This window comes from Plodia interpunctella, chromosome 2, assembly GCF_027563975.2.
Source record: "Plodia interpunctella isolate USDA-ARS_2022_Savannah chromosome 2, ilPloInte3.2, whole genome shotgun sequence".
NCBI classification, from domain to species: Eukaryota; Metazoa; Arthropoda; class Insecta; order Lepidoptera; family Pyralidae; genus Plodia; species Plodia interpunctella.
In genome coordinates this window covers 6,556,463-6,565,240 of record NC_071295.1, presented here as the reverse complement: position 1 = coordinate 6,565,240, position 8,778 = coordinate 6,556,463, and the positions used below count along the sequence as shown (strand labels likewise).

Genomic DNA, 8,778 nt, shown 5'->3' with positions numbered 1-8,778 from the left:
CCTTGTCATCATAACTACTAAGTCTGTGTCGCAATGTAGTCGTAAAGTTTCTGATTATTTTTTTACTAGCTGCGCCCCGGTGCTTCACTCCCGTGGGAATTTTGGGAAAATTCCCTCCCTATGTGTTATTTCAGGTTACATTCTACCCGTGTACAAAAGTACACAACAATCCGTGCAGTAAATTTGGCGCGAAAGATTGCGTGCATTCTCACAAACTTTCGCATTTATAATATTAGTAGGATCGTCTCGCCTCTGCATCTTTAATATCAATTATCATATAGTCGTCAAATTTAAATTTTTTTTTGAACATAGGTAACACAGGTATAAAATACATTCAGATACATTGAAATTATTGCTCAATGATGTCGACATCAAGTCCATAGTTCCTATGTAGGAAACCCGTTTCGTTTGCTTAGGACCAAACATTTTCAGTTGAGCCAATCTGAATTTGTAACCTAACATGTCATCGTATCAGATGTTACAATTACATAAACAATTGTTATTGCAACAATAAAGCAGCACCGGCCTCCATGTGGTTTCGTTTGCGGTCTTCATACGTTAGCCATACAAATACGATGCATGTATGAAGCTCATTGTGCAGTTATATTGTTTGTAGGCGGGTCTCGGACGTCATTACACGCACATACATTATTGGTTAAATGAAATGCGTGATGCTTCATCATCATTTTTATCACATGATCTGTGTTAGACTAATTTATTATTGCTTTTTTTGGCTCTTTACATTGCTTTGCAGCATTAAGAAAATATATGAAGAGCATATCAATCCAGAAATTATGCAAACCTCTCTTTCAGACGTAATCTTATGATATAATATTACCATTTGTAAAAATAAAACATTATTCAATTACAATTAATTGTAAGAAAAAAAATACAAATCAATTTATCTAGTTACTATATGAAATAGTAATTAAATTGGGTTACAGTATACATACACATACATAATTTACCACCTGCATATGAAAGAAATATTAATTAAGTAAAACTTACCTAGGTACCTACTAATACACCATTTGTATGTAAATTAGCTTAAGTAAATTATTTATATTTAATTCTAATTATAAATCAATTAGTTATATCATTTATGGGAAATATTGAAGGAAATAAACAAGAATAAGGTAAACAAGACAGGCTCAAATATTTTTTATTAGATTCAGCTACCCGTTATGAAGCAGTTAATACGATCCGCGCACACACCCTCAACCACGCCCCTCGCACACATAAATAATTCTCTAGAACTTTCAAACGAATTTAGATACATTACCCATAGTGTACGTGCACCATGGCACGTTGAGGCGTCTAGAAGTGTGGTAGCAGGCGCGCGCGCCGAGCACGCGCCGCCGGCGGCATTCCCGAAAGCTCTGCGAACAACCGCGTGCTCAAATACACACACACACATGAAAGCTTTCTCAGGAAACTCCAGACAGACGTCACGTCACACAAATGCGTCACAATGAGTCAACTGAAATATACTCGCTCAAAATATATCATGTGCCCGCTGTGTGTGTCTTTATTGCGCTCGAGTTGCGTGTTTGTGGTGTTTATTTTTATTTTATTTTTTGAGTATAGATTAAGTCATAATATAATATTGATTAATGGCCCTAACAATGTTTGTGCTTAAAGTTTTTTTGCCATTGAATTGTGCAATTTCAGCAAACGTTTGATTACAGGATCGGGTAGGTCACATCCATTCCTTGGTGATGGATGACGTTGTCCAATTAAGAAGTCGAATAAATTAAATTATATATAGCACTTGTTTATTTATGTAAACAAATTGTTAGTCGTTAGAATTGATTAAATGTACAGACAATTATGTCAGTACAAAAATTAAGCTAAAAACTTAGTGCATGTATTTTTGTATTGAAAGATTTCCTTCCTTTATTAACGGTAGTTTGGATGGTAGTTCAATTTCCGAACTATTATAAGTCTAGTGTTTTTGAAATTATTTAACTGATTTATGTTTCTTGTATGGAGCATTCCTTTATAATATTATAACACCATACATCATCGCGCTGGTCTAGGGCGTATTTGTGATAAATTGTGAATTATTATTGTGTAATATACTGCCAAGAGTATATTTAATAAATTACTGGCTCTATGGCGTTTTAACTCAGACGCACTTGATTACACTCTCGCACACACACAAAAGCACACCACGACCATCACAGATACCGATATCCACCAAAATGTGTGTGGTGTGTGGAATATTCCTAGCTCCAACCACATGATACCAACGCGCACCGAACTCATAATAGATACCTTTGATCCAACTTCTGAAGATTCCATAGAAGTCTCGAATGCTGGTGAACGCTGCCTCAAAGCAATCTTTACTTCCATTGTGATTGTTAGACTTCAAAGATTGAGTCACACGATATAATTTATTCATCATTACTGTCAGTATTGATAAACTTCTGTCTTTATCATATTATATAGATTATATTATTATATCTGATTAGTCTTGTGAAATTATTAGCGATGGAATTGTACCAGCTTTAATAAGTATATTCTGCACAATTTTTCAGGGGCACATACATTTGTGTTGTTTGTACTTACACCAATACAGACTAGATGCCACCAAGCACCATAATATTACATTTAAGTAATATTTTTTGTTTGTTAATGTCGTCGTAATGAATAACAAATATTGTCGCTATTGCAAAAATATTATAGTCAAATTTCAAAGTCCTAAAATTAATACTTACTTATCATTTTAGCAACGTGCCCGATAAGCAAGTTAGTGTCGAGACTCTACATAGTGACTTGGAACTTCCGGATATTGGGGTAGCGCCCCTTCTTTCGGCTGCGATCGATATCGAATCGCGAGATGTTATTTTCTCTTTAGATTAACCTATTATTCACTTTTGATTTACAAATAGAACGGCGTAGATTTGTATCGATTAGTAGAGAAGCAAAATATAAAACATGTTAAAACATGTTTTATACTTTGCTTTGCTTACGCGTTCTAACGCGTTGAAGTCTTTTCAATAGATATAATTAATTTCTTTGACTTATTTAGTTAATTTGAAAACAAAAATCCCATGTCACTGGAAACAAACTAAACTGAAATGTGAAACCGATTCCGACATCGGTTATTTTATTTTTAATAGCCTCAATCGAAATGCATTTTTATTTAATACTAGCTGACACATGCGACTTCGTTCGCGTGGCCGAACAATTTTTGGTAAGAAGTCAAAACTATTAGAAAAATTTAATTATACAGACAAATGTAACGATATCTATACATACAGAAGATGCATTAGCATCTTCATCTGACTTCATCTTCAGACTGAAAAAGTATACTTTCTATAGTTTAGCTGAACTATTATAACTCTTCTTCAGGTGTTCCAGATCTCCGATTTTTATACCTCAACAGAAAATGCTCATCAGACTGGACAACTTTTATTAGAGCGTCATTTCTATTTTTCCTATAGTTTAGCTGTACCATCATATGTCTTATGATATGATTATTTTTTCAAATTCTTACTCTGTTGCTGTGACTCTGTCAGCTAATTTTATTTTAATTTAAATTTATTCAATGTACAGGATTTTTTTTCTACTGTTTTATATATATAATATATAATTAATTTCATAGCAAAATCTCAGTATTTTTTTTATCGCGTATACTCTTTAAGACTGGTAAACATACCTATATGATTCAAATTCGCATTTTTTCTCGTCTTTAGTTCAATTTTCTGTTTCCCGCTGCGTGTCTCGTTCCGCAAACTTCTCCAATCCCGCTTCCTGCTATATACCTAACGTAAAGTAGATATCCCGTACCGTTTCCTACATATTGTGCCATCATGTTTTTTGCAATGTGTCCCGTCCTGTTTCCCACTACGTGTCTACTTCCCATTTCCCGCTCCGACTCCCACTCCCGCACTCTGTAACGCGTGCCGTCCCATTTTCCATGATGTTTTACGTCCCGGTTTTTTATTAACCACAAACGTAAATTAAAAATTTTTTTGTATTTACTATTACTGTTATTTACTACAAAAAGTAAGTGTGCCAATTTTCAACTTTTTTCTTTTCCTTTTATCTTGAAAAGTATTAAGTCCCATATAATCTTTCACCCCCCTTTGAACGGGTTATGGGTTAATTTTCAGAAAAATCTGAAACACGTATTCATAACTTTGTTGTAAACAACCAAAATCCAAATTTTCAAGTCACTAACTTCAACGGTGTAGAACTTTCATATTAAAGCTTTTCACCCCTTTCACTCTCTTCGGAGTAGAATTTCCAAAAATCTTCTCTTAGTGCTCACCTACATGCCAAATTTTAGCTTCCCGCCCAGCAGTTTCGGGTGTATGTTGTCTGTCAGTCAGTCAGTCACTCAGTAACGAAAGAGTTTTATACTGATATATTGATACATACTGCGCCCATTATATATATATCAGACTTTTATAATCGATAAAAACAATTTGTTTATATTCTGTTTATACCTTTCTACAAAATTTTTAAGTAAATTGGCTCCGTGGATTGTAGGAAAATTAAAATAACAATCCACGGAGCCGATTTACTTTACTTTTCTCATAAATAACCCCCCTCATTTTCCGGGATGAAATGTCTTTAAGATGTTAACCCGGGATCCCGAGGAATTTTTGATTCATAATTAGTTTTTCAATTATCCTACGGTAACCTGATCATTTACCGGGATGAAATGTATCTAATTTTCCTACAGGACCCTCCTCATTTTCTGCGATGAAATGTCTATAAGATGTTAACCCGGGATTCTGAGGCATTTTTGATTCATAATTAGTTTTTCAATTATCCTACGGGAACCTGACCATTTACCGGCATGAAATGTATCTAAGATGTTAACCCGGTATATAAGGTACCTACATACCAAAATTCAAGCAAATCGGTCCACTACATTTCGAGTGATGCGCGTTCAGACAGACAGAAAAAAAATTCCCAAACTATATTTTCGTCATCTATATCAGTAACTACGTATATTCCATGAAGAATTAAAAAAAAATACAATGTATACAAATTTGACCTTTCTTCAATTTTATTATATGTATTGATATTGATTGAATCTGTATTTTTTTTTACATCGCATTGGCAAAATGCGACTGTACAAGGGAGATCCATCTCATACGACAGACACTTTCTCGATGAGTCCTATTTTAATTGCTTATATTTGTTTATGACTTTATCAATTTGAAAATGAAACTATGCTTCCAGAAGACTAGACTAACATTCTAAATATATAAGTTTGTATATTGCAGACATACATGTGTCATGCGCGTCTAGTGCTGCGTCACTTTGCTCAGGGCCTTATCTTATCATTTATTATTTTTAGATAAAATCAGATTATGCATAAGATTAAAATTTTCCGACATTACACGCTACACTATAGTCTGCGCCAATTGCGTATGTGTGCGTGTAAGTAAATTTGTATGATGAAAAGTCAATTTATAAAAATATTTATTGCTGGTATTAAATATGCCTTCCCTTTGTCGCTAAAAAATGTGAAATAAAATTATTTGAAAAGAATCATTTTAAACCTTCACAGACACTTTTTCAAGTCAAATTATAAATTATAAAATATAGATCGAAAACTTAAACTGGTAATTATATATTACAAAATATCCTATCTACTGATAAGTGATTCTTCAATCAGTATTCAAAAGTTACTTATTCGTCTATTCAGAAAAAGATATTTGAGTCGAAGAAAAATTGCGAGACTAATATGATCTTGCTCTATGGGATTTCTTCGTGCGTTATAAGTCCTATTTAACCATTGTATTTACCTATTTACCCATCTAAAACTTAACAATTAACTTACATGATTCACTCAGGTTGAAGGTTTGTAATCTTTGTATCCTTTCCATATTTACACGTTCAAGTAAAATTCGATTGACGCAACCTACGTTAATAGACGCAATAGATATAACGTAATTTTTCAAATGTACCAATATACTGAGTGAGTTTTTATACATTGGCAATATTTTGTCGACCTGCTCCATGATTCTGATTTGTGGAAACTGTATGGATCAACTGATTATTTTTTCTCGATTTCAGAGTTGCTTCCATACGAAAAGTTGTTCAGTGCCACCGACTGAGCATGCAATGTATAAGAAATCACCCTGTAGAGGTAAATTAGTTCAGGTAAGGCTATATTGTTTTTGCATTACGCATGCAACAAATAGGTACGTCACACAAAAAAATCTAATTCCATCCATAATTAATTCCACTTCCAAGATTTTACAAAACTCAATTCCCTTGCAAAAACTTTGCAACATAAATCTCATACGTACAACTAAGGGTGGGTTGCACCTGACGGTGCACTTTGGCGTTAACTTAAACATCAGCGGTGCGCCGGTTAAAATCAACGTCAAATTTGACGGTACAACTCACCCTAATTGTTGATTATGGAAGTGTAGGTAAAAATTAGTCTAATAAAATTATATGTGCTCCCAAAATAAGTGATACCAAAAATGTAGGGCCGGCCTTGGATTGGGCCCTTGGTCCATCGAATTTTGACAAAGTGTTTATGTAACGTCACCGAGTAACGCTAACCACGGTCACGAAACATTGGTATTAAGTAATTTCCAGAAAATCTATAACTTGTGTCCTTGCCATACCTCTGTCCATTATCTAGGTCGATCGATATTCTGCATGCTAGGTTTAACCTAGCACTATACAGCGCACGATACTTAGAACTTAGAATTTCCACGAAATTTCTTCTGTCCAGGAATGTAAATAGAAGTTTATAGGTCAGATTATTTTCTTGCGTCAGGGGAAAATTAAAGTACATTGTGATCTTTGTCAGAAGAATAGTTGTACATAACAGCTTGGTACACGATGATGATAGTGATGACTTTTAAAAACGTGCACCAAAACTATCGAAGTTTGTTGAACTAACCTTTTAGTTAGCAGACAGATACTCCATGTAATATAAAATGTGTTACATGAGTATTGTTTTATCATGAAGTCGAAAGGGTGCCACATATCTTGCATAACAAAGGTCACTCGTGCTCTATTTTACTCCACACATTTTGTAGCCTGATGTTCTTTGCTGCTTCAAGATTTTATTTGAAAGCGATTTCCAGAAATACATTGAATCTTGTATGTTCCAAACTTGTTCCGAAGTTAAGATTTGAAACCATGCATCAGATATTCAGGACAGACCAGTTATACTGAACCAGAGGCAGTTACAGTTTGCTTACTAACAGAAATACTATACCTGGCTACAATTTCTGACTTTAGCTGTGTGTAGTGGATTACATAAAATAGTAAATAATACTTGTAAATAAAGATTATCATGATCAATACACATTCATTGTTAATCAATGAATGTGACCCACACACGCAAGCTGAAAATTAAGTTGTCAGATAGAACCGTCTATTGTTTATTGACGTCGAGTTAATAGCAAATTGATTATCGATTACAATAACGTTAGTTAATCGACTTGTGCTAAATAATGCAGTGTCGTTCTAATGCCGCTTACAAGTGGGTGGTACACGCGCCAAGTGCTACAAAGTTTATTTATAGATATTTTAGAATTCGCTTCGAGACCTAACTAGAACATATTAAATCGTCGTCAGCTTATTGCATATTACACCTACACGTTGATATACCCATTACTATAATCGAGCATTTGCATCAAATAATGCAGGTGCAGTAACTGTGACTGTCGCTCGCAGAAATAGATATACAATTTCAACTAAAATATTTCTTTATATACAAATTAAAACATTAGTTTTAGCTGGTTACTAAATTAACATTTTGAATTTTCGGGTGTAATCAATCGCAATGACCTCTAATACACTACCAAACTCTGTTAAAAGCCATCAAGTTATCACATTCGTGTTACAAACTTGATGACTGACCTCGAATGAATTGGATCACGCATTCTTTGGAAAACCAAAACATATTGGTTGACGCAGGAACCTGTCGGCCTTCATGTGTCAAAAAGTATCACTGCCGCATTCACTGATCCTCGTCATATTTCCCTTCCAATTCCACCTAATATTATACCTATAATTATACCTTTTTACAGAATAACTTTTTTGTAACATTTTTTTTATAATGGAGAATTGTTTTATCATTTTTTTTAAGTAAGATTATTTGATGATTGCATTGTACTGCATTATAAGATTTTTTATGCTCATGTTATACTTACAAAAATTTGATTGAATGTTATTTTGGAAGTATAGTATAATAGTATTATTATTTATCTTTATAACTGGATTTAATATGTACATATTTGTTGATATGTTATCGAACTTGTCTACCCAGATAGATTTTATTTTCTTACATTGTTAGGTTTATATTACAACAATATTATACAATAATCTTTTAACGTATATCTCAAATTGTACTGAGTTACGTATGATTATTCGTATAAAATAGAAAGAAAGAGAAAAATATATTTTATTTGCTTTCGAATAAAACGTGAGCCGTAGATTTGATGGAAAAGTACTGGAAGAAAAGTGCACAAACCAGTCCAGTGGTGTTCAACATTTTGTTCGGTGAATACATCGGCGACACGTGAAATAACTGCTCACTGCACGATGTGGGCACGTTCTGTTCACGCATTTATTTGCATAATACATAATTACTTAGTATTCTGATCAAATAATTGTTATTCAACGTGTGGAATGTTGTAGGTACATCTCATACACATATGTGAGATATGTCTACAGCGCAGTTTTGCCCAGAATGTTCCAAGGACCTCAAATAGTTATTTATAGTATGTAAATATTTACTTCGTAGCTGACGACAGCCTGCGTGCATGTAAAAAATGACTTCAC

At 33.8% G+C, this 8,778-nt stretch overlaps 1 protein-coding gene across 1 annotated transcript in view; it reads left to right on the top strand.

Annotated features, from left to right (window-relative positions):
• Positions 1-8,778, top strand: part of Roc2 (Regulator of cullins 2) — a 28,098-nt gene that overhangs the window by 14,683 nt on the left and 4,637 nt on the right. The gene's annotated exons all lie outside the window — the stretch shown is intronic.